Genomic DNA, 22,422 nt, shown 5'->3' with positions numbered 1-22,422 from the left:
CAAAAGCAGTACTAATAGGCAAGTTTATAGTGATAAACACCTACATTAAAGAGAGAGAGAAAAGAAAGAGGAAATATCTTAAATAAACAACCTAACTTTACACCTTAAAGAAACTAGAGAATAACAAACTAAACATAAAGCTAGCAAAAGGAAGGAAATAATAACGATTAGGTAGACATATATCAAATAGAAAAACAATAGAAAAAACATTAGTTTTTTTTTTTTTGAAAAGATAAACAAAATCAAGAAATCCTTAGCTAGGGATGCCTGGGTGGCTCAGCGGTTGAGCATCTGCTTTTGGCTCAGGTCATGATCCTGGAGTCCCAGGATTAAGTCCTGCGTCAGGCTCCCTGAATGGGGCCTGCTTCTCCCTCTGCCTTTCTCTCTGTGTCTCTCATGAATTAAAAAAAAGAAAGAAAAAAAGAAAAAAGAAAGAAAGAAAAGAAAGAAAAGAAAAAAAGAAATCCTTAGCTAGACTAAGGAAAAAAGAGAGAAGACTCAGGGGTGCCTGGCTGGCTCAATCACTGGAGCATGTGATTCTTGATCTTGACAGTTTCAAGTCCCATGTTGGGTGTAGAGATTGCTTAAAAATAAAATCTTTTTTAAAAAGGAGAGAGAAGATTCAGTTTGTTTGTTTGTTTGTTTGTTTATATTTTATTTATTTGACAGAGAGAGTGAGTACATCAGGGGGAGCTGCAGAGGGAGAGGGAGAAGCATGCTCTCCACTGAGCAGGGAGCCTGATATAGGACTTGATCCCAGGAGCTGAAGGCAGATGCTTAATCAACTGACCCACCCAGGTGCCCTGACTCAGATTTTTAAAATCAGAAATGAAAGAGGAGACATTACAACAGGTACTTCAGAAATAAAAAGGGTAAGGGAATATTATGAACAATTAAACACCAACAAACTGGATAATCTAGAAGAAATACATACATTCTTAGGAACATACAACCTACCAATACTGAATCAAGAAGAAATAAAAAGCCTAAACAAACCAATAACAAATAAGGTGATTGTATTTGTAATCAAAACCCTCCCAACAAAGAAAAAGCCCAGGACCAGATGGCTTCATGGGTGAATTCTGTCAAACATTCAACGAAGAATTAATACCAATTCTTCTTAAATGTTTCCACAATAGAAAAAGAGGGAACACTTCCAAACCTGTGTTTTGAGGCCAGTGTCACCCTGACACCAAAGCCAGATAAAGACACCACAAGAAAAGAGAACTATAGGCCAATATCCCTGATGAACATAAATGCAAAAATCTTTGATATAATACTAACAAAATTTAATAGCACATTAAAAGGATCATACACCAAGACCCAGTGGGATTTACCCCTAAGATGTAAAGATGGCTCAATATATGTGAATCGATCAGTGTGATACAATACATTAACAAAATGAACGATAAAAAGTACATGATCATCTCAATTGATGCAGAAAAACATTTGACAAAGTTCAATATCCATTCATGATTAAAACTATCAGCAAAATAGGTATAGAAGGAATTTATATCAACTCCATAAAGGCCAGTATGAAGAAAGTCCACAACTGGTACCATAATCAATGGGAAAAAACTGAAAGCATTTCCTCTAAGATCCAGTACAAGGCAAGGATGCTAACTAACTCTTGGCACTTCTGTTCAACATAAAACTGGAAGTTGTAGCCAGAACAATCAGACAAGAAAAAGAAATAAAAGTCATCCAAATGGGAGAAGAGGAAGTAAAATGATCTCTGTTTGCAGATGACCATGATCATATACACAGAAAACTCTGAAAGCTCAACAACAGCTGTTAGAACTAATAAATGAATTCAGTAAAGCTGCGAAATTAAAAACATACAATAATTAGTCACGTTTCTTTTTTTTAATCTTTTTTTAATTTTTATTTATTTATGATAGTCACAGAGAGAGAGAGAGAGAGAGAGAGAGAGGCAGAGACACAGGTGGAGGGAGAAGCAGGCTCCATGCACTGGGAGCCCGACGTGGGATTCGATCCCGGGTCTCCAGGATCGCGCCCTGGGCCAAAGGCAGGCGCTAAACCGCTGCGCCACCCAGGGATCCCAAATTAGTCACGTTTCTATACACAAACACAAATTATCCAAAAAGGAAGTTGAGAAAACAGTCTAGGCCGTGGGAAGACAGTGCGGGAGGCTGGTGACATGGAGGATGCGCAGCTTTCCCACTTGGATTCCGACACCACCGCTGCTCCCAGTGACAGGCTGCTGCAGGTACTGAAAACACTAGGTGGGGGCAGCACGGGGAGGCCCTCCCTGGGTGCAGCAACACCATATGCACCCGTATCACATTAGCAGACTCTAAAAGTGTGGATCCAGGGGCGCTTGGTTGGCTCAGTCCATTAAGTGGCTGCCTTCAGCTCAGGTCATGACCAAAGAGGTCCTAGGATGGAGTCCCAAGTCAGGCTCCCTGCTCAGTGGGGGGGTGGGGGGGTGGGGGGCTGCCCCTCTCCCTGCTCATGCTCTCTTTTTCTCTCTCTCAAATAATTAAACCAAATCTTAAGGAAAAAAGTATGGATTCAAGCAAAGAGAGTTTTTCTGATACAGATGATAATAGCTCTCTTTGGAAATGCAAGCAACAGAAATGTTTTAAGCCTCCTCCCAAGTCAGAGCAGCCAGAAACCACGTGTGCCCGGACCTAAGAAGGTTGACAACATCCGGGGTGCTGGGCTATGGGAAGAGAATCGAGGCGCAGTGGCCACTCGGTATCTTGGGAGTGGAAGGTGCTGTTGACAGAACCAGACGATGGGGGACCTACAATTATTTGCTTGCTAGGAAACTTAAGAGGAAATCTTGAGAACATACAAAGGAATCAGACAAAGACCTAGATGAATAGAAGCATGGTGGCAAAAAAAAAAAAAATGAGATCAAAGGGAGAGAAAAATGGGCGAGGTCACCTCACCCAGAACTGACCCGTTAAAGACAGGCCTGGGGACAGACTAGAAATGACCTGTACCAGCCGGTATCAGATCACGGAGGACGATCCACATGAGAAAGCGGCTGATAAAATTTCTTTCGGGTTGCAGGCACCAAAGAAAGATCTGATAGCACAAGGAGTGAGGATAATTGGGAACAAAAAGGCAAATGAACTGATAGAAATGCCAAAGTTGAACAAAATGCGGCTGGCCTTTTCATGATGGATGCTACTTGAAGAAGAACACCAGGTGGTGTTTTCCCAGATCTCCTGGGAAACATTCCTAGTGTCGGTGAGGAACAAATTAAGGATGTTTTCTACACAGAAAATCAAAAGGAGTATGAACATGAAAAGGCTGCTAGGAAGAGAACACAAGTGTTGGAGAAAAAAGATGAAACAAGCTATTAAAAATCTAATTTTTTTTTAAGATTTTACTTATTCATGAGAGACACAGAGAGAGAGAGAGGCAGAGACACAGGCAGAGGGAGAAGCAGGCTCCATGCAGGGAGCCCAATGCGGGACTCGATCCCCAGGCCCCGGGATCATGCCCTGAGCCGAAGGCAGAAGCTGAACCAATGAGCCACCCAGGTGTCCCAAAAATGTAAATTTTTAAGAAGATAGAGATGCATTATGAGAAACATTTGCAAGTGGCACGAATGAGGCGCTAGCCTCTCTTGATAACCCTCAGAAGGCCACGGAGAGGCAAAGGTGGACAGACGCAGAGGATGCCATTGACATTCATCATCCTCACCATTTGGACACATTTAGTACATTTTGGAAAAAAAAACTTCCTAAATTAAGACTGTAATAAGCAATCTCCTGAGATTGCTTTGTTTCACTTCGCACTGATAAACATAAAAATCTGGAGAGAAAGAATTATTTTCTTGTTTAAAATAAAATTGAATTTGTGGGAAGATGAATGTTATTGATAGAAACATTCCTCATATCTGACAAAATACTTAAAAGCGTATAGCAAAGGATTTAATTTCTCAATCTGTCGCATGTGTTAATTATTACCAGCTGATAATTACTTTTTTCCAGGACACTGTAACATGCCATTCAAAAATTTGTTTTCTTTTTCTGATTTATCTTTGCAGAGAATTATGATTGATTTCAAAACATTCCATTAAAAGATCCTAATAAGGTCCATAAATTGTTAATCTATTACAAATGTATTCAAAGGTAGTTTTTCTGTGTTCTAAGAACTTCTAGGCAATTTTAGGGATCGAGACTGAAATTAAAATAGGTTTACATTCATGGTTCTTCTCACTTATTTGTCCAGAAGTAAATTAACATGAGAAGCTTTTCAAAGAAGTATTGGTTCTTAACTTTAACTTTGTTTTTGACTTCTTTTCAATTAACTTGATCATACACTAAAGACTGAATATGATCCATATCTGTGTAGTTGCCATGGACATTTAAAAAATTCCCAGGGGTTACCTGTCTAAGACTGTTTTACCTTATGTTTAAAAAGCTGGGTATTAAAAAAAATAAAAAATAAAAATAAAAAGCTGGGTATTGGGGGATCCCTGGGTGGCTCAGCGGTTTAGTGCCTGCCTTTGGCCCAGGGCATGATCCTGGAGTCCCGGGATCGAGTCCCACCATCAGGCTCCAGGCACGGAGCCTGCTTCTCCCTCCTCCTGTCTCTGTCTCTGTCTCTGTCTCTGTCTCTCTCTCTCTCTCTCTCTGTCTGTCAATCAATCAATCTTAAAAAAACGCTGGGTATTTAAAATGTTATACTGGGGATCCCTGGGTGGCGCAGCGGTTTGGCGCCTGCCTTTGGCCCGGGGCGCGATCCTGGAGACCCGGGATCGAATCCCACGTCGGGCTCCCGGTGCATGGAGCCTGCTTCTCCTTCTGCCTGTGTCTCTGCCTCTCTCTCTCTCACTGTGTGCCTATCATAAATAAAGAAAAATTAAAAAAAAATAAAATGTTATACTGGCAAAGAAGGAGAAGAAGGAGAGGGAGAAGGAGAAGAAGAACAACAACAACAACAAAGAGGAGGAGGAGGAGGAGAAAAAGAGAAGAGGAAGAAGGAAGGAAGGAAGGAAGGAAGGAAGGAAGGAAGGAAGGAAGGAAGGAAAGAAAGAAAGAAAGAAAGAAAGAAAGAAAGAGAAAGAAAGAGAGAGAGAGAAAGAAAGAAAGAAAGAAAGAAAGAAAGAAAGAAAGAAAGAACAATCCCATTCACAACAGCAACAAAAAGAATAAGATATTTATGTATAAACTTAACCAAAGAGGTGAAAGACTGGTACGCTGAAATTATAAAATGAAGGACATTAAAGAAGACACAGGTAAATGGAAAGACCTCTCATGTTCATGGATTGGAAAATTAATATTGTTACAATGCCCATACTACCCAGAATTATCTATAAATTCAGTGTAACCTCTATTGGAACCCCAAAGGCATTTTTTACAGAAACAGAAAAAAATCCTAAAATTATCACGGAACAAAATTATTATGGAACAAAACAAATAATCAAAGCCATCTTGAGTAACAAGAACAAGGCTAGAGGCATCACATGGAAATATATTTCAAAATAAATTACAAAGTTACAGTATTCAAACCGACATGGCACTGGCATAAGAATGGACAAATAGATCAATAGAACAGAACGGACAGCCCCAAAATAAATCCACCCATCTATAGTCCATTGATTTTTGATGAAAGTACTAATGAGGGTATGGACAGTCTCTTCATTAAAGGGTGCAGGGAAAACTGGGTATCTGCACGCAGAAGAATGAAATTGGACTCTTGTCTCACACCATATACACAAATCGACTCCAAATGGGTTGAAGAGGTAAAAGTAAGACCTGAAACCATAAAATGAATAGAAGAAAATATAGGGGTGGCTCAATCGGTTGAATGTCCAACTCTTGATTTCACCTCAGGTGGTCTTGATCTCAGGGTCTCCAGACACTGGGCGTGGAGACAAAGAGGAGAGGGGAGGGGAGGGGAGGAGAGGAGAGGAGAGGAGAGGAGAGGAGAGGAGAGGAGAGGAGAGGAGAGGAGAGGAGAGGAGAAAACATAGGGGAAAAGCTTCTGCATTGGTTTGGAGAGTGATTTTTTAGATATGACCAAAAGCACAAGCAACAAAAGCAAAAAAATAGATAAAGGGATTATGTCAGACCAAAAGGCTTCTGCACAGCAATAGAAACAATGAACAGAATGAAAAGGCCGCCTACAGAAGGGAGAATATATGTGCAAGCCACATATCTGAGAAGGCGTTAATACCCAATAAATATATATCCAAAAGCCAACAACAAAAAACCAAGGAACCCAATTATGAAATGGACAAAGAACCTAAATAAGTTTTTCTCAAAAGAAGACATACAAATGACCCAAAGGTGTATAAAAGGTGTTTTGGGGATCCCTGGGGGGCTCAGCGGTTTAGTGCCTGCCTTCAGCCCAGGGTATGACCCCGGGGTCCCGGGATCAAGTCCCACATCGGACTCCCTGCATGGAGCCTGCTTCTCCCTCTGCCTGTGTCTCTGCCTCTCTCTCTGTGTGTTTCATGAATAAATAAATAAAATCTTAAAAAAAAGGTGTTTCGATGGCACTAATCACCAGGGAAATGGAATTCCAAATCGCTATGAGGTATCACCTTGCACCTATTGGAATGGCTGTCATCCAAAAGGCAGAAGAGAAGTGTCGGAGCAACAGAAAACCCTGGCACACTGCTGATGGGGATGTGAATTGGTTCTGCCGCTACAGAAAACAATATAGAGGTTCCTCAAAAATGAAAATAGAACGAACTTGGGATCCAGCAGTCCCACTTCTGGGTATGGAGACAGAAGAAATGCGATCAATATCTTGAAGAGATCTTTGCTCTCCCACGTTCACTGTAGCATGATTCACAGTGGTCAAGACCAGGAAACAACCTAAGTCTGTCTATAGATGAACAAAGAAAACGTTTTATATATATAAATATATATATTATATACATATATAGTATATATATACACACACACATACACACACACTAGAATATTATTCAATCTTTAAAAAGAAGGAAATCCTACCACATATGATAATATAGATGAATCTGGACATTATGCTAAGTGAAATAACCCAGAAACAGAAGGAAAAACACTGCCTGACCTCCCCTACATGTGGAATCTAAAATAGACTCATAGAGGCAGAGAGGATGGTGGTTCCCAGGGGCTGGGGTGAAGGGGGAAAGGGGAAATATTGGCCAGAGGTAACGTTTCAGTCATACAAATAAGTTCTGGAGATCGAAAGCACGGCAATGTGACCACAGTTAATACTGGATTGAGTACTTGAAATTTGCTCAAGAGTAGGTGGTAAGTGTTCTGGCCACAAAGAAGGGAATGGTTACCAGGGAGGTGGTGGGTATGTTCATTAATTTGACTAGGTGATAGTTTCACAATGTACACATATATTAAAACATCAGGCTGTACAACTCAAATCTATATTTTTATTTTTATTTTTTTAAAGATTTTATTTATTTATTTATTTATTCATGAGAGAGAACAGAGAGAGAGAGAGAGAGAGAGAGAGAGAGGCAGGCAGAGACACAGGCAGAGGGAGAAGCAGGCTCCATGCAGGGAGCCCGACGTGGGACTCAATCCCGGGACCCCAGGATCACACCCTGGGCCAAAGGCGGTGCTAAACCACTGAGCCACCTGGGCTGCCCCAGATCTATATTTTTAAATCATCAATTATACCCCAATAAAGATGGGGGGATCAGTAATACGTGAAAGGTGAAATAATAAAGCTTTTAGGAGAAAACACAGGAGACCACTGGCTGCATAGGGCACCATGTTGCATTTGGTTTATATGTCTTGTTTGATTTGTGGCTCCCTCTCCAAACCCCCTTACAGTTTCACTGTTGAAGGAACTGGGTTCAGGGGCACCTGGGTGGCTCAGTGGTTGAGCATCGGCCTTTGGATCAGGTAGTGATTCTGGGGTCCTGGGATCAAGTCCCACATCAGGCTCCCGGCAGGGAGCCTGCCTCTTTCTCTGTGTCTCTCATGAATAAATAAATAACATCTTTGAAAAAATAAAAAAATCAAATAAAAAAAGGAACCAGGCTCTTCGTCCTATACAGCTTTCCATATTTTAGATTTTTCTAAAATACTGCATCCCCATAGTACAGACCTATGTGGAATTCTGGTTTGAATAAACCAACTATTTTTTAAAGTTTTATTTATTTGAGAGAGAAAGAGAAAGAGAGAGAAGAGTGGCAGGGGAGAGGGAGAAGTAGACTTTCCGCTGAGCAGGGGTTCTGACGTGGGGCTCCATCCCAGGACCCTGGGATCATGACCTGAGCAGAAGGCAGACCCTTAACCGACTAAACCACCCGGGGACCCCCAAACCAACTATTTTAAAAAATCACAAAATTATCTGGGAAACTGGAACAGTGATGGACATTTGACAATATTTTTGAAAGTTGTGTGAAAAAAAAGTTGTGGGAACTTTTTTACATGCAATGGGAAATTACAGTTATATTGTTTTAAGGAATTCTCATGTTTTAGGTGTACCCACTGAAACAAAATATGATGTCCCCAAATAAACTAGCTGGGCAGAGGGAGGAGGGGAGCTGGAGGGAGGGTGTGCTGGTAAGGGCCTAACAGCAGGCTCCCTGGCCCAGAGGTGGGGGGAGGGGAGCCCCGATGGGGCGTATTTGCCAAATTCCATGAGGTAAACATGCCCATCACAGTTAAGTTCAAACTCCCAGCAGTTCATCATTTGAGAAGAGAGGAAGACGACCAGCTCTTGGCAGACCCGGGCATCCAGCTCCAGGACATCACCGACAGGGGCAGAGGCAAAACAAGACTGGATGGGAGCTGGTATTTGCTGAAATGGAGTGATGAGTCCATGGGGGTTCCTCATCTCTAAATTTTTTTTTCCTGGTCTCTCTAAAGTTTTTGATTAAGGTATGATTGCCATAACATTGTATTAGTGTCAGGTGCGCAACATAATCATTTGATATACATATCAATTCCAAAATGATCACCAGGGGATCCCTGGGTGGCTCAGAGGTTTGGCGCCTGCCTTCGGCCCAGGGTGTGATCCTGGAGACCCGGGATCGAGTCCCACGTCGGGCTCCCTGCATGGAGCCTGCTTCTCCCTCTGCCTATGTCTCTGTTTATCATGAATAAATAAAAAATCTTAAAAAAAAAGATCACCACAATACATTTAGTCAACATCCATCACCTCTCATAGTTACAAACCTGTTTTTTTCCTCGTGGTGACCACTTTTACGACCTACTCTCTTGGTAACTTTCAAAGTTCTTTTTTACTTATTTATTTTTATTTATTTATGATAGTCACAGAGAGAGAGAGAGAGAGAGAGAGGCAGAGACACAGGCAGAGGGAGAAGCAGGCTCCATGCACCGGGAGCCCGACGTGGGATTCGATCCCGGTCTCCAGGATCGCGCCCTGGGCCAAAGGCAGGCGCCAAACCGCTGCGCCACCCAGGGAACCCTCTTGGTAACTTTCAAATATACGATACAGTTCTATGAACTATCCTCACCGAGCTGTACGTTATAGCTCCATCTCATTCTGTATATGCTTGATATTTCTTTATTTTTTCTTTATTTATTTAGCTTGGCATTTCTTTAAAGATTTTATTTATTTGAGAGCGAGAGAGAGCGCGAGCATATGACTGGGGAGAGGGGTAGTGAGAGAGGGAGAAGCAGACTCCTCGCTGAGCATGGAGCCCGAGGTGGGGCTTGAACCCAAGACCCTGGGTGTATGACTTGAGCCAAAGGCAGATGCTTAACGAACTGAGCCACCCAGGTGCCCCTATGCTTGACATTTTAATTACAAATTTTAAAAAGGAAAACCCTAAATTGCAAGATTAAATTTTTTAAGCCTTTTAATGTTACGGTTTATCATTGCAGATAATTATGAATAGAAATCACATGGCCAAAAATAAAAAAATAAAATAAAGAAATCACATGGCCACCTCAGTGGTTCATGATGACAGTAAGAGCCACCATGTTACTGAGTGCCTATGACCTGCTTGACCCTGGTTTAGGAGCTTTCTGAGGAACAATGTGGGGCTTTTATCATCCTTGTTTTTTTTTAATTTATTTATTTTATGATAGTCAGAGAGAGAGAGAGAGAGAGAGAGAGAGAGAGAGAGGCAGAGACACAGGCAGAGGGAGAAGCAGGCTCCATGCACCGGGAGCCCGATGTGGGATTCGATCCTGGGTCTCCAGGATCGCGCCCTGGGTCAAAGGCAGGCGCCAAACCGCTGTGCCACCCAGGGATCCCCTATCATCCTTGTTTTACAGATGAAGAGATTGAGGAGCAGAAAGCCAAACCATTTCCTAGGGTTATGCTCACACAGCCAAAAGTGGCCGAGTTGGGATTCAGATCCAGGTAGTCCGAGTCCAGAGCCTGGTATTTTAAACTCTGACCCAAGACACTTAATTTTACTTTATTTTGGTTTTTATTTATAGTTTATTTAAGTAATCTCTAAGACCCCGAGGCCAAGAATTACATGTTCTGCTGACTGGGCCAGCCAAGCACCCCACTTAATTTTTTGAAAAAAAAAAAAAAACCCAAATTGCTAGAATGGAAATAAACCCATGATGCAGCCCACCAACAACGCACTGTTTAGGAGAACTGTTTTCTAATACAAATCTGGTGAGTGCCTCCTTTAGACCAGAACTAAACCAGATGATGGTGACCCAGGCAGATCTGGCTCCTGTCCTCATGCAGCACACCTCTGCTGGGAAGCCAAGCACATTTCCACAATGGGATTTCATTTTGGGGGGGCTCAGTGGAGCAAGATCGCAAGGATTATTGATATATAAAGTTTGGGGTTAGTCTTTTATCAACACGGTGTTCTTTCTGGTAGTTTCTCAGCATAAATCTGTTAAGAGTAATTTTTCTATATTTTGAAAACACAAGAAACGAGTATGGGTGAGGATATGGGAAAAGGGGAACCCTCTTGCATTGTTGGTAAGGCTACAAGCTGGTGCAGCCGCTCTGGAGAACAGTATGGAGGGTCCTCAGAAAATTAAAAATAGGGGTACTCTACAACCCAGCAATTGAATGATTAGGTATTTACCCAAAGGACACAAAACACTAATTCATGCGATTGAGCCCCGGACTGGGGTCTGTGCTTAGCACAGAGTCTGCTTGAAATTCTCTCTCCCTCTCCCTCTGTGTGCTTGCTCGTGCTCTCTAAAATAAAATTTTAAAACACACACACACACACACACACACACACACACACTAATTCAAAAGGATACATGCACCCTTATGTTTATTGCAGCAGTACTTATAATCACCAAAGTATGGAAGCAGCAAAAATGTCTATTGATAGGTGACAGGATAAAGAAGATGTGGTGTGTGTTGTGTGTGTATGTGTATATATATATATATATATATATATATATTACATATGCAATATATACATATTATAAATAATAATCATATATATATATGAATATAACTTGGCCATAAAAAAGAATGAAATCTTGCCATTTGCACTGACATGGATGGGTCTAGAGAGTATCGTGCTAAGTAAAATAAGTCAGAGAAAGACACACATCATATGATTTTGCTCATATGTGGAATTTAAGAAACAAATGAGCAAAGGAGAAAAAAGAGAGAGGTGAACTCAGAAACAGAGGACGTACTGCTGGTCACCAGATGGGAGGTGAGGGGGGGGGCTGGGGGAGAGGTGATGGATGAAGGAGGGCACCTGTCGTGATGAGTGCCGGGTGATGTGTGCAAGGGCTGAATCTCTATGCTGTACACCTGCAACTAATGTTAGACTGTATGTTATCTGGAAGTTAAATGAAAACTTAAAAACATAAAACAATGGGATCCCTGGGTGGCGCAGCGGTTTAGCGCCTGCCTTTGGCTCAGGGCGCGATCCTGGAGACGCGGGATCGAATCCCACGTCGGGCTCCCGGTGCATGGAGCCTGCTTCTCCCTCTGCCTATGTCTCTGCCTCTCTCTCTCTCTGTGTGTGCCTATCATAAATTAAATAAAATAAAAAAAATTATTAAAAAAAAAAAAAACATAAAACAAATGTTTTCACTTTTTGTCATAGCATGGACTATTTTGCTCACTCAGCAAACAGTTACTGGGTACTTCCTCCCCACTACGCGTGGTGCTAGGCACCAAAGGGACAGTGGCGAACAGGGCAGGAAAGCCCTCTCGTTCTAGGAGCTCCATCACCAAGGTAACTAGGAGAGTCACGAGGTCCATCTACAGCAAGGTCATGTGGTGGCGGTGGCATCACTTCAGAAGCGTGATCAGGGAAGGCCTGCCTGAGGAGGTGATACTGGCCTGAGACCAGAAATGTGAGGCGAGGCAGGAGCTGGGGCAGTGGAAGGTCCCGGGTGTGCTCCACATCACTGAAGCACACATTTTGAGACACAAATGTGTGCTTATAATTTAAGGATTTTCATGACACCACCCATGGCTCTCCGGCGGGGCCTCTCAGGCTCTATAGAAACACAAGCCAAAAGCGGAGAGTTTGGCTGGGCCAGGTGGACATGGGGGCGGGGTAAGGAAGAGGGCAGGTGATGGGAAGACTCACCTGTTGGAAGCAGAGTTGTAGAATGAACCCATGGGGAAACAGGAGGGCATTTCAATCAACTTCCTGGTGAAATGAGTGAGCTCATCAAAGTGGCTCTCTCGATTCTGGGGAGGTGAGTCTAGGACTCCCCTGACCCCCCAACGGCCTGGACTGTTCTACACACCCACTGCTTCAGAGGTGGAGGTCAAGTCTGAGTATATTTGAGGTCAGCTGCTGGAAATAAGGATCCATGAGCTGGAGGGAATAATCAGTTTCTCATTTTTTTTTTCCGAAAAGAAACAATCAAAGAAAAAAATTTCTATGACCCTGTTTCCCAAGGTTGGGGATCCTCAAAGGAAAGAGAGAGTCTCCATTAAACTGGGTTTCAGTGAACAGGGACTTTAAGCAATGGATAATTATACACAGGGCTGGGATTACCAAACAGCCCTTCAGACAAAGGCTAAGAATGCTTTTGTGTTTTCTCATCTTTTACTCCCTGATTGTCTGGTATTGCTTTAAAATTTCATAGATCACTAGCAAAGTGGGGATCCTTGGACATTGTAATAACTGGCCAGTGAGGACATTCTAAACTATGTTCTTTAGGGTTTTATAATTTAATAGTGCTGAGCAAACATCTGAAGACCCATTAAAAATCACACTGCAAAAAAAAATTAAAAATCACACTGTATTTGGTAAATCTGCAATTATTCAATATTTCTCCCTCTGTTTTGTCTTTCTCAATTATTAAGTAGCCTTTGTTGGCAGTGTCCACAATGACAACATTTTTCCGATGCCTTTCAAGTGTGAAATGTCTTAGGCTCCTAGAGTTTGAGGAACCCTCCAATGTAGTTCCGTTTGGGTAATTTGCTGCTACAATTTCTTTCCTTAGCTTCAAACTGAAAACTTTAAAAAAAAAGATTTTATTTATTTATTCACGAGAGAGAGAGAGAGAGAGAGAGAGAGAGAGAGAGACAGAGGGGGGGCAGAGACACAGGCAGAGGGAGAAGCAGGCTCCACGCAGGGAACCCGACGTGGGACTCGATCCCGGGTCTCCAGGATCGCGCCCTGGGCTGAAGGCGGCACTAAACCGCTGAGCCACCTGGGCTGCCCACTACTGGATTTAAAACCCTGAGAGAGTAGAAGGTAAAGTTGATCACGTAGCCCCTGCAGGTACTGTAACTCAACTGCACACTTGCTGAGCGCCCGCACTGTCTCGTGTGCTACTGCTCACCTATGTGTGAATCCAACGATAAAAACAGAAATGATGGAGTATCCCCAGGACTGTTTGATACTTTGCCACTCGTATACATACAACGTTAACACTAAAATTCACACCTCTTGGGTGTTTATGATGCACTAGGACCTGTCAAATACTTTTAAATACTCTGATCAATTGTAAGAGACTTTAGATACTATTTGTGCCACGTTGCAGGATGGTATAAATTATTCATAACACATCATACTACAACAAATATTCTATGACATAGTTTCGTCTATAATCACACATACAAAAAAATACAAAAAAAAATCACATACAAAAAAAAATCACATACAAGTGAAATACGTATTGAATTATATATAATCAATATACTAAACACTATAATTTGTATTATAGATTAATATTGTGCTATATTTTAATATTATTGCATATATTCATTTCATATATACATGTAAAAGCTGATGTACTACATACTAAATTATATGTAACGTATTATACCATATTACATTATATTTATGATATAAATATAAGCTCCCTAAGGGATACATAGCAAACAGGTATGATTAGATGCTTCCAGGGAGGGGATTCAAAGGGGGAATCTTTCTCCTGGGCCTCAGGGGCAATTTTTAATTGATGTAAATGGTATTATGATAGAGACCTTCATTCAGTTTTTCCCCCCACCCACAACCATTTTTTAAAGATTTTATTTATGTATTCATGAGAGACACAGAGAGAAGCAGAGACACAGGCAGAGGGAGAAGCAGGCTCCCCGTGGGGAGCCCGATGCGGGACTGGATCCCAGGACCTCAGGATCAGGCCCTGAGCCAAAGGCAGAAGCTCAACCACTGAGCCAGCCAGGGGCCCCTAGAACCATTTTTAAGATCTACCCACATTGCTGTGTGTGTGCCTAGCACACTGCTTCCAATGTCCACACGTGGCCGCTGTATCAGTCAGAGTGTATTGCCCTACAGTAACAAAGATACCCCAAATTGAAATAGTTTAAAGCCACAAGGGCTGACTTCTCATTCATGCTTCCTGTTCACTCTAGATTGGGAGGAGGGCTTTGCTCCCTGCAACCACCCAGGGACCCGTGCCCCATCTCTGTTGCTGCCAGGTGCTATGCCAGAGGTAAAAGAATGTCGTGCACTGACTTGATTCTCACCTGAATGTGAGACACATACCTTCTGGCTGTATTTGATGGTCAGAGAATGTCACATGGTTCCACCTAACTTTTAATGGCAGGGAAGTCCAGTCCTACCATGCGACTATAGAAAGAGAGAGGGTCAGAATAGTCACAGACAGTCCCGGGGAGTAGTGTCACACGCCCTCATGTTGCATCTCCCTGTCCCCCCCAGACGATGGTATGATGAACAATCCCGCATGTGTCCCCCGCGGGCCCACTGGACCATTGCTGTGGACTATAACCAGGAGTGGGATTTCTGGACAGGTGGGCAGCTGCTTAATTTCACTAAGGGCACCAGATCCTTCTCCGGGATGGCTGCTCTAGGGCACGCTATAAGCAGACACAAAGGTGCATTTATCCCCATATCTTGCCAATGCTTGACAATAACCAGTTTTTTTAAATTTTGCCAGTCAAATGGGTGTAAAATGATAGCTGTAATTGCTCTAAATTGTAGCTCTATGATCTCTAATGAGTTTAAGTATCTCTTCATATGCTTATTGATTTTAGATTTCTTTTGTAAATTGCTTGCTCATTTTTTTTTCTATTAGGGTTTCTATATTTTTCTTATTGATTTTCAAGAGTTACTTGTAGAGATCTTTGCTGTATATTCTTTAGGATCTTTTGGATGTAGCCTAATATGAATATGGATATACTCCTGTTCCGCATCTCATCTCCCAACTCTTCGGAGAAAAAAAAATCTCAAGAAAGGAAGATAGATCAGGCTTGAATAAGGAGACATGCCTGAGCCAATCAAAGGTGACTCAGATGGAGGCCCCTCAGAAAGTTAAAGATGGAGCTACTCTAATACCCAGCAATTGCACTACTTGGTATTTATCCAAAGGATACAAACATAGTGATTCAAAGGGCACCTGCACCCCCATGTTCATAGCAGCAATGTCCACAAGAGCCAAACTGGATAGAGTCCAGATGTCCATCCATAGATGAATGGATAAAGAAGGTGTGGTCTATATATGTATATATACAATAGATACTACTCAGCCATCAGAAAGAATGAAATCTTACCATCTGCAACAATGTGGATGGAACAAGAGGGTATTAAGTAAGTGAAATAAGTCAGAGGAAAACAAACACCATATGATTTCACTCATATGTGGAATTTAAGAAACAAAACATGAACATAGGGGAAAGGAAGGAAAACCAAGAGTGAGGGAGACAAACCATAAGAGACTCTTAACTTTAGGAAACAAACTGAGGGTCACTGGAGGGGAGGAGGGTGGAGGGATGGGGTCCATGGGTGATGGACATTAAGGAGGGCATGTGATGTGATGGGCACTGGGTGTTATATGCAACTGATGAGTCACTAAACTCTACCTATGAAACTAATAACACACTCTATGTTTTTTTATTTTTTTTAAATTTTTTTTTAATTTTTATTTATTTATGATAGTCACACAGAAGGAGAGAGAGAGAGAGAGAGAGAGAGAGAGAGAGAGAGAGAGAAAGAGAGAGAGAGAGAGGCAGAAGCAGGCTCCATGCACCGGGAGCTCGACGTGGGATTCGATCCCGGGTCTCCAGGATCGCGCCCTGGGCCAAAGGCAGGCGCCAAACCGCTGCGCCACCCAGGGATCCCAACACACTCTATGTTAATTAAATTGAATTTTATTTTAAAAAAAAGATTTATTTATTTGAAAGAGAGAGAGAGAAAGCAAGAGACAGAGCACAAATGGAGGGGGAGAGGCAGAGGGAGAAGCAAACTCCCCGCTGAGCCGGGAGCCCCACGCCAGGCTCAATCCCAGGACCCCAGGACCATGATGAGCTGAGCCGAAGGCAGATGCTTCACCAACTGACCCCCTCGCAGGGGCCCCTAAATTGAATTTAAGTTTAAAAAAAAAAGGAGATTGGGAAGGTGGCTCTATAAAATGACAGCTTCTATTTAAACCACAGGGCAGGAACAGAAAACTTTCCCAGAACAAGTGGGGGGTGTGGGGAGGTGAGAGGAAGGGAGGGATGTTCTTACAGGCAGACAAAGAGATAGATGATCATAGCTCAGTGTTTGGTGTAGGAAGTAAGGTCACACATCCAGGATGCCTCTGATTACAAGTCATTTTTTTTAAAGGAACATATTGGCTCCAGTAACTCAAAAGTCACTGTGGGTAGTGGGTCCGTTGGATCTTGGTGCTCAAATAATGTCATCAGATCTCCATCTTTCTTTCCCTGTCTCTGAGAAGCTCTCCCCAACATGTGCGTGGTAGCCTCTATCACCAAACACACAGAGTACCTTAACAAGCGTAGCGTAAGGAAAGTGGTTCTTTCCTAATCATTGGGGTAGAAAAAACTATTTCAGGGAGAAATTCTGATTGGCCCAACCTATATCACATGCCCTTCCCTGGACCAATCCCTGTGGCCAGAGAGATGGAGATGTCTGGTCACACCTGGATGAGGTCACCCCATGTCAGACCACCATGAGGTTGCACCATCGGGGCAAGAGAAAGAGCAAATATAATGGACAGGGACAACCCAGAAATGCCCCTTTTCTGCCTCATTCGTGATGTCAATGTGTGCTTTATAAGGACAAAGATTTAAGGGGGGCAAGCCCAGTCAAGAGCTAGCAAAACATATGGCGACTGAAGGAATTAGAGCCTTCACAAATGCCTAACCAGGACGCTAAAATTAAATGTAATAAATAAAAACCCAGCACATACTAAACTTCCATAGTACAAAAACAAACCAAACCACCAGAATCTCTATAAGCGAGACCAAGAGACTAAGGACACATGGGAGTGGGGGGATTTGTAACCTACATGTCAGGAAAAGCATTGGTACCCCATTTATGCCACAGAGTTCTCAGAGATCAATGCAGGATGGCCACGCCGATGGAAGTCTGAGAAAAAAAAATGACATGAACGATTCTAAGAAAGCAGGACGATGAAGTGTACTTGAAGTGTACTACATGTCTGAACCATGTGATAATAAACATTTTCAAAGCCTGCAAATTCGCGGGAGGAAAATCAGCATGCTCGGGTGTGGTTGGTTGGAGCATAAACTGGCCCAAGTTTTTGAGAAGATGGGTTGGTTTCATGTACCAAAGAGTGAGATGCATTGGTTCATTCAGCCAATATAACTTGCGCGCCACGCTAGACACTACTCCAAGCCCCCGAGCTACCGTGTGAACAAGCAGGCACAGCCCCCACTAGGAGTCTGCATCCTCTGGGGAAGGGGAAGGTTACAAACCAATGGACAAGAGAGGCCTAACCATCTTCAGTAATACAGGAAAGGGGGAGGGGATGGGCCTTGAGAGTAGGTAGCAGGAGACCCTAATGAGCCTAAATCTGGACGTGATAATGAACCTAAGACATTTCACCCACATAATAATTTATTACAATAAATATTTGTTGAATGAAGAAATGAATGTCAAGTTTTGATACAGAGCCGACCTGCTCACGTTGGGCCAATTTGCAGTTCTGCTCACTGGGCACAGGTGAGCTGATTTTCTGATGAGAAATTGGCAACTGTTTTAAACTGTTATGATTCAGGGGATCCCTGGGTGGCTCAGCACCTGCCTTTGGCCCAGGGCGCGATCTTGGAGTCCCGGGATCGAGTCCTACTTCAGACTCCCTCCATGGAGCCTGCTTCTCCCTCCTCCTGTGTCTCTGCCTCTCTCTCTCTCTCTATCACAAATAAAAATAAATCTTTAAAAAAATATATTTAAACTGTTATGATTCAGACCTGTACCTATTTATCGAGGGGCTAAGGAATGTGCTGGCCAAGTGATGAGCAGGAGAGAGTGTCCCAAAGTGAGGGATCTGCATGTGCAAGGGCCCCAAGAGGAGAAGGGACAGAGCTTGTCTGGGGAAGTAGAGGTCATGGTGACTGGGGCACAGAGGGTGTGAGGGAGAGGCCCGTGTGGGCTCTGCTGACAGACCAGGACCCATGTCAACGAGCGCGGCGCTGCCCATGGGGCCGGGCAGCTGGGGCCCCCACTGAAGGTCCTTAGAGCCCTCCGCTTTGCTGGCCTCTGTCCCTCGCTCCAGGACGAGGAATCTGCGGTGCCTGTCTGGAGCCTGTGTTGTCCTAGACAATGCTTCCAACCCCCTACAGCCTGGAGTCCCCTCCCCAAACAGCTCCCACCTACTTCCGGAGTCTTCTCTCCCAGGCCACCTTTCCAAGGACAGATGGAGCGTGTGCACTCTGGCCCGAGGGGTGACCAAGGGGTGAGCAAGAGGCAAGTTTCTGTGGTTGAGGGTGTGGACAGAGTTTGGATACGTGGCCTAGGGTGTCTACACACGTGCATGGAAGTCCCTCGCAGTGGGGGGAGGCCAAGTCAGGGAAGGCTCCCATAGTCCCGGGAACCTCAACCCACTGTGCTCTTACTTTGGGGCCCTTGTATGCCACAGGGGGAATAATCCAAAGCTTCTGAGAGGGCCCTTGTCCTAAGAGCAATGGGCGGCCTACTGAAGGATTCTGGGTAAAGGCACCGACAAGAATGACCATGGGTTTGAGATCCTTCTGGCTGTGGTATGGTGAGGGGCCCAGGGGTGCGTTAAACGGAAGAAGGGCCATCAGTTTGTGGGTGTTGCTGGAATTCAGAACAGACATGACGGCAGTCCATATTAGCAGCAAAACATGGCAAAGAGGAGAAAAACCAAACATGGGTGATGGACTGGACAGGAGTGGTGAGTGGGCGGGAGGTCCCTGGGGGTGCTGTCACCCGGGGCAGGGGGACAGGACCCGGATCCACTCTGTGGGATGGCGGGCAGATGACAGACACGGTGGCTTCTTTGCCCTCGAGACATCAAACAGAAGTGCCAGAGAGCCAGTGGGAGGGGACCACGTGCAGCCACGATGCCCCTGGTCCGGGGCGCGCCCTGCTTCCCCCCCACCACCGAGGAAGACACAAGGCGCCACCTGCCAGGAACTGGCCAGGTCTGATTGCAGAGAAATTAAAATGAAAACAATAAATGTGTCTTAGAATTGATGAAACAGCGTAGTTAGGATCTAAGTTTGGCTTCTCGGGTTAGGCCGAAGGAACAGGAGCACAGTGGGTTCACGGTGCCCCCCGGAGGAGCCCGAGAAGGTACAGGTGTGGTGGCCCCACCCCAGGAGGTGGCCCAGGGCCCGGGATGCTTTCATCCCCAGGGGCCTGGTGGCCCATCACGAGGACAGCATCCAAGCACCGGGAGGGGCAGAGAGAAGGAGACCACACAAAGTTCACACGCGTCACTTCCCTTCACCTCCCAATGCCCACAGCTTTGTCACATGGCGCTCCCTCGCTGCAGGGGAGGCTGGGAATGGTGGCCTTTCCCTGGGCGCCTGACGGCCGGCTACCAGTCAGCGCTCCTAAGGAGGAGGAATGGATGGGTGTTGGCATCTGGTGGTCTCCGCCCCAGGAGCCACTTGCACGTGGGTGGTGACTGACACCGAGGGCATGGCTGTGACAGGTGGCCGAGAAGGCGGCCCAGGCAAGCACTGAGGTCCTCCGAGGCAGAGTGCTTTCAGAGAGGCGATGATAAAGAAATGGACTGAGAAAGAAAGGCCTAGAAGGACAGGGCACTGGAGGATATCTGTGCCCTGGAAGCCAAAGGAAGCCAGTGTCTCAAGGCAGAGGGAGAGGCCACCTCTGTCCAGTGCTGCTGGGGGGGGGGTCAAGAGAGATGAGCTTGGGAGGCCTGGGGGCTCCGCAGTGGAGCGTCTGCCTTCAGCTCAGGTTGTGATCCCGGGGTCCCGGGATCGAGTCCCATCGGGGTCCCCGCAGGGAGCCTGCTTCTCCCTCTGCTCGTGTCACTGTCTCTCTCTCTCTGTGTCTCTCACGAATAAATAAATAAAATCTTTTAAAGAGAGAGAGATGAGCTTGTCTACAAAGTCTCTGAATGGGGGTGGCAGGAATCAAAGCAACGGGGTTTGCAGATACTGGTACTTGGGAAGTTGGGTGATGCTGGGGGGCTCTTTATGCTATTCGCTCCCCTTTTGAAGATGCTGGAACGTTTCTATACATCACAACAAAAGAAAATAAAGACAACCCAGCTGATTTATCCACATGGAAATCATCTGTGACGTTCCCGTGAGCAGCTACACAGCAAAAACCAGCCTGGAGGGAAGAGGGATTTGTGGGAGCTGAGGGCCCGGCGTGTGTGGCAGCCTGTGTTTGCACAAACACCACAGCACTGTCTTCCGTTCCGCACGTTCTTCTTCCAGAACCTTCCTCTCCTCATCGGGAGGGGGAGTCCGTCCCCACAGCCCTGGATCTGGGCGCACCTGTGACTTCTCTGACCAGCGGAGGACGGAGGAGGTGGTGCTGTGGGCTTTGTGAGGCTGGGCCATAAAAACGACGCAGCTTCTCTCGTGTCCTCTCTCTCAAGGAAAATAAACATATAAAACTTACCCTTCTGACCGCGTTCCAATGTACACTTCGTTAGTGTAAAGTAAAGCACATTCACACCGTCATGCAACCCATCTCCAGAACTCGTCAACCCACAAAAGGGAAGCTGCGACCCCCGTGAAACACGAGCCCCCCTTCCCTCTCTGCCCAGCCCTTGGCACCCCCATCTACTTTCTGACTCCAGGACCTTGACTGACCCTGGTTCTCTTTCGTAGTGTTTGCCTCCTTGGAATCCAGCTGCCACGCCACGGAGGAGCCCCAAGTGGTGCGTGCAGAGGCCCCGAGGTCCCCGGCAGAGAGCCCCCAGCCACCTCCGAGTGAGTGAGCAAGCCTGCAGGGAAGGCCAGCCCAAGTCTGGGGACAACAGCTGAAGCTCAGAGGCTATAGAGCAGAAGTTAGTCATCCCCCCTGGGCTCTGCTTCCTGACCCAAAGAAACCACTAGAATAATAAATGCCACTCAGGTTAGAGGAGTAACTGGGACAACGCGGTCTGTCAAGCAGAGAAGAAAAATGGGGTGCTGACCAAAGGAGGTGAGGTCAAGGAAAGATGGTCTTTGTTTTGCTTTGCTTTTTAGGATGGAAGCTACCTGAATAGGTTTACATGTTGAAGGGAAAAAATATATATATTATTTTGGAAAGGAAACACTGAATCTGGGGACAGAGGAGGACAGATCCATAGCATGAAGCTTCCAAGAGGCAGGGTGGGGAGGGTCGTGAGCACCGGTGGGGACGAGGATCTGCCTTCACTGGCGGGGCACCGAGGCGATGGCCTCCGTGATGATCTCTCTGTAGCAGAGGCCTCCTGGCTGGAGCCTGGTGATGTCAGAGGTTCGGGGAGGGAAACAGAAAGTCTGAAACATCTTTGCAGAGAGAGGGAGAAGGTGTTGACCAGAAGGGAGAAGCAGGATGTAAAGATAAACCATTTGGTTGATGTTGGTGATTAGGAATTTCCAGGAAACAGGTTGCCCTGTTGTGTGCTTTTGTTTCTCTGTAAGCCTTAGCCACCCGGCTGTAGGCATGACACACGGAGTGTCTCCCAGGCTTGGGGGTGTATGTGGTAAAAGGATGACGGGCCGTGAATTAGGGCCTCGGTAAGGAGATGGTTCCATGCTGGACTCCGAAGGCTAAGCTGGGGAAGGAGGGAGGTCTTCGTGGGTCACACGAGTGTTGAGTCAGCCTATCCACTTCTAGGAATTTATCTGCAAAAGAGCATTGTGGGGCCCACTTCCAGTTTCCCGGTCCAT

The 22,422-nt window shown here is 45.0% G+C and overlaps 1 pseudogene; it reads left to right on the top strand.

The window, feature by feature from the left end:
• Positions 1–1,535: 1,535 nt before the first annotated feature.
• Positions 1,536–21,495, top strand: LOC129512742 (phosphorylated adapter RNA export protein-like; annotated as a pseudogene).
• Positions 21,496–22,422: the final 927 nt, after the last annotated feature.

The sequence above is a fragment of the Nyctereutes procyonoides genome, unplaced genomic scaffold (assembly GCF_905146905.1).
Source record: "Nyctereutes procyonoides isolate TBG_1078 unplaced genomic scaffold, NYPRO_anot_genome, whole genome shotgun sequence".
Classification (NCBI taxonomy): Eukaryota; Metazoa; Chordata; class Mammalia; order Carnivora; family Canidae; genus Nyctereutes; species Nyctereutes procyonoides.
Note: the sequence above shows the minus strand (reverse complement) of the source record. Positions and strands in the feature narration are given on the sequence as shown.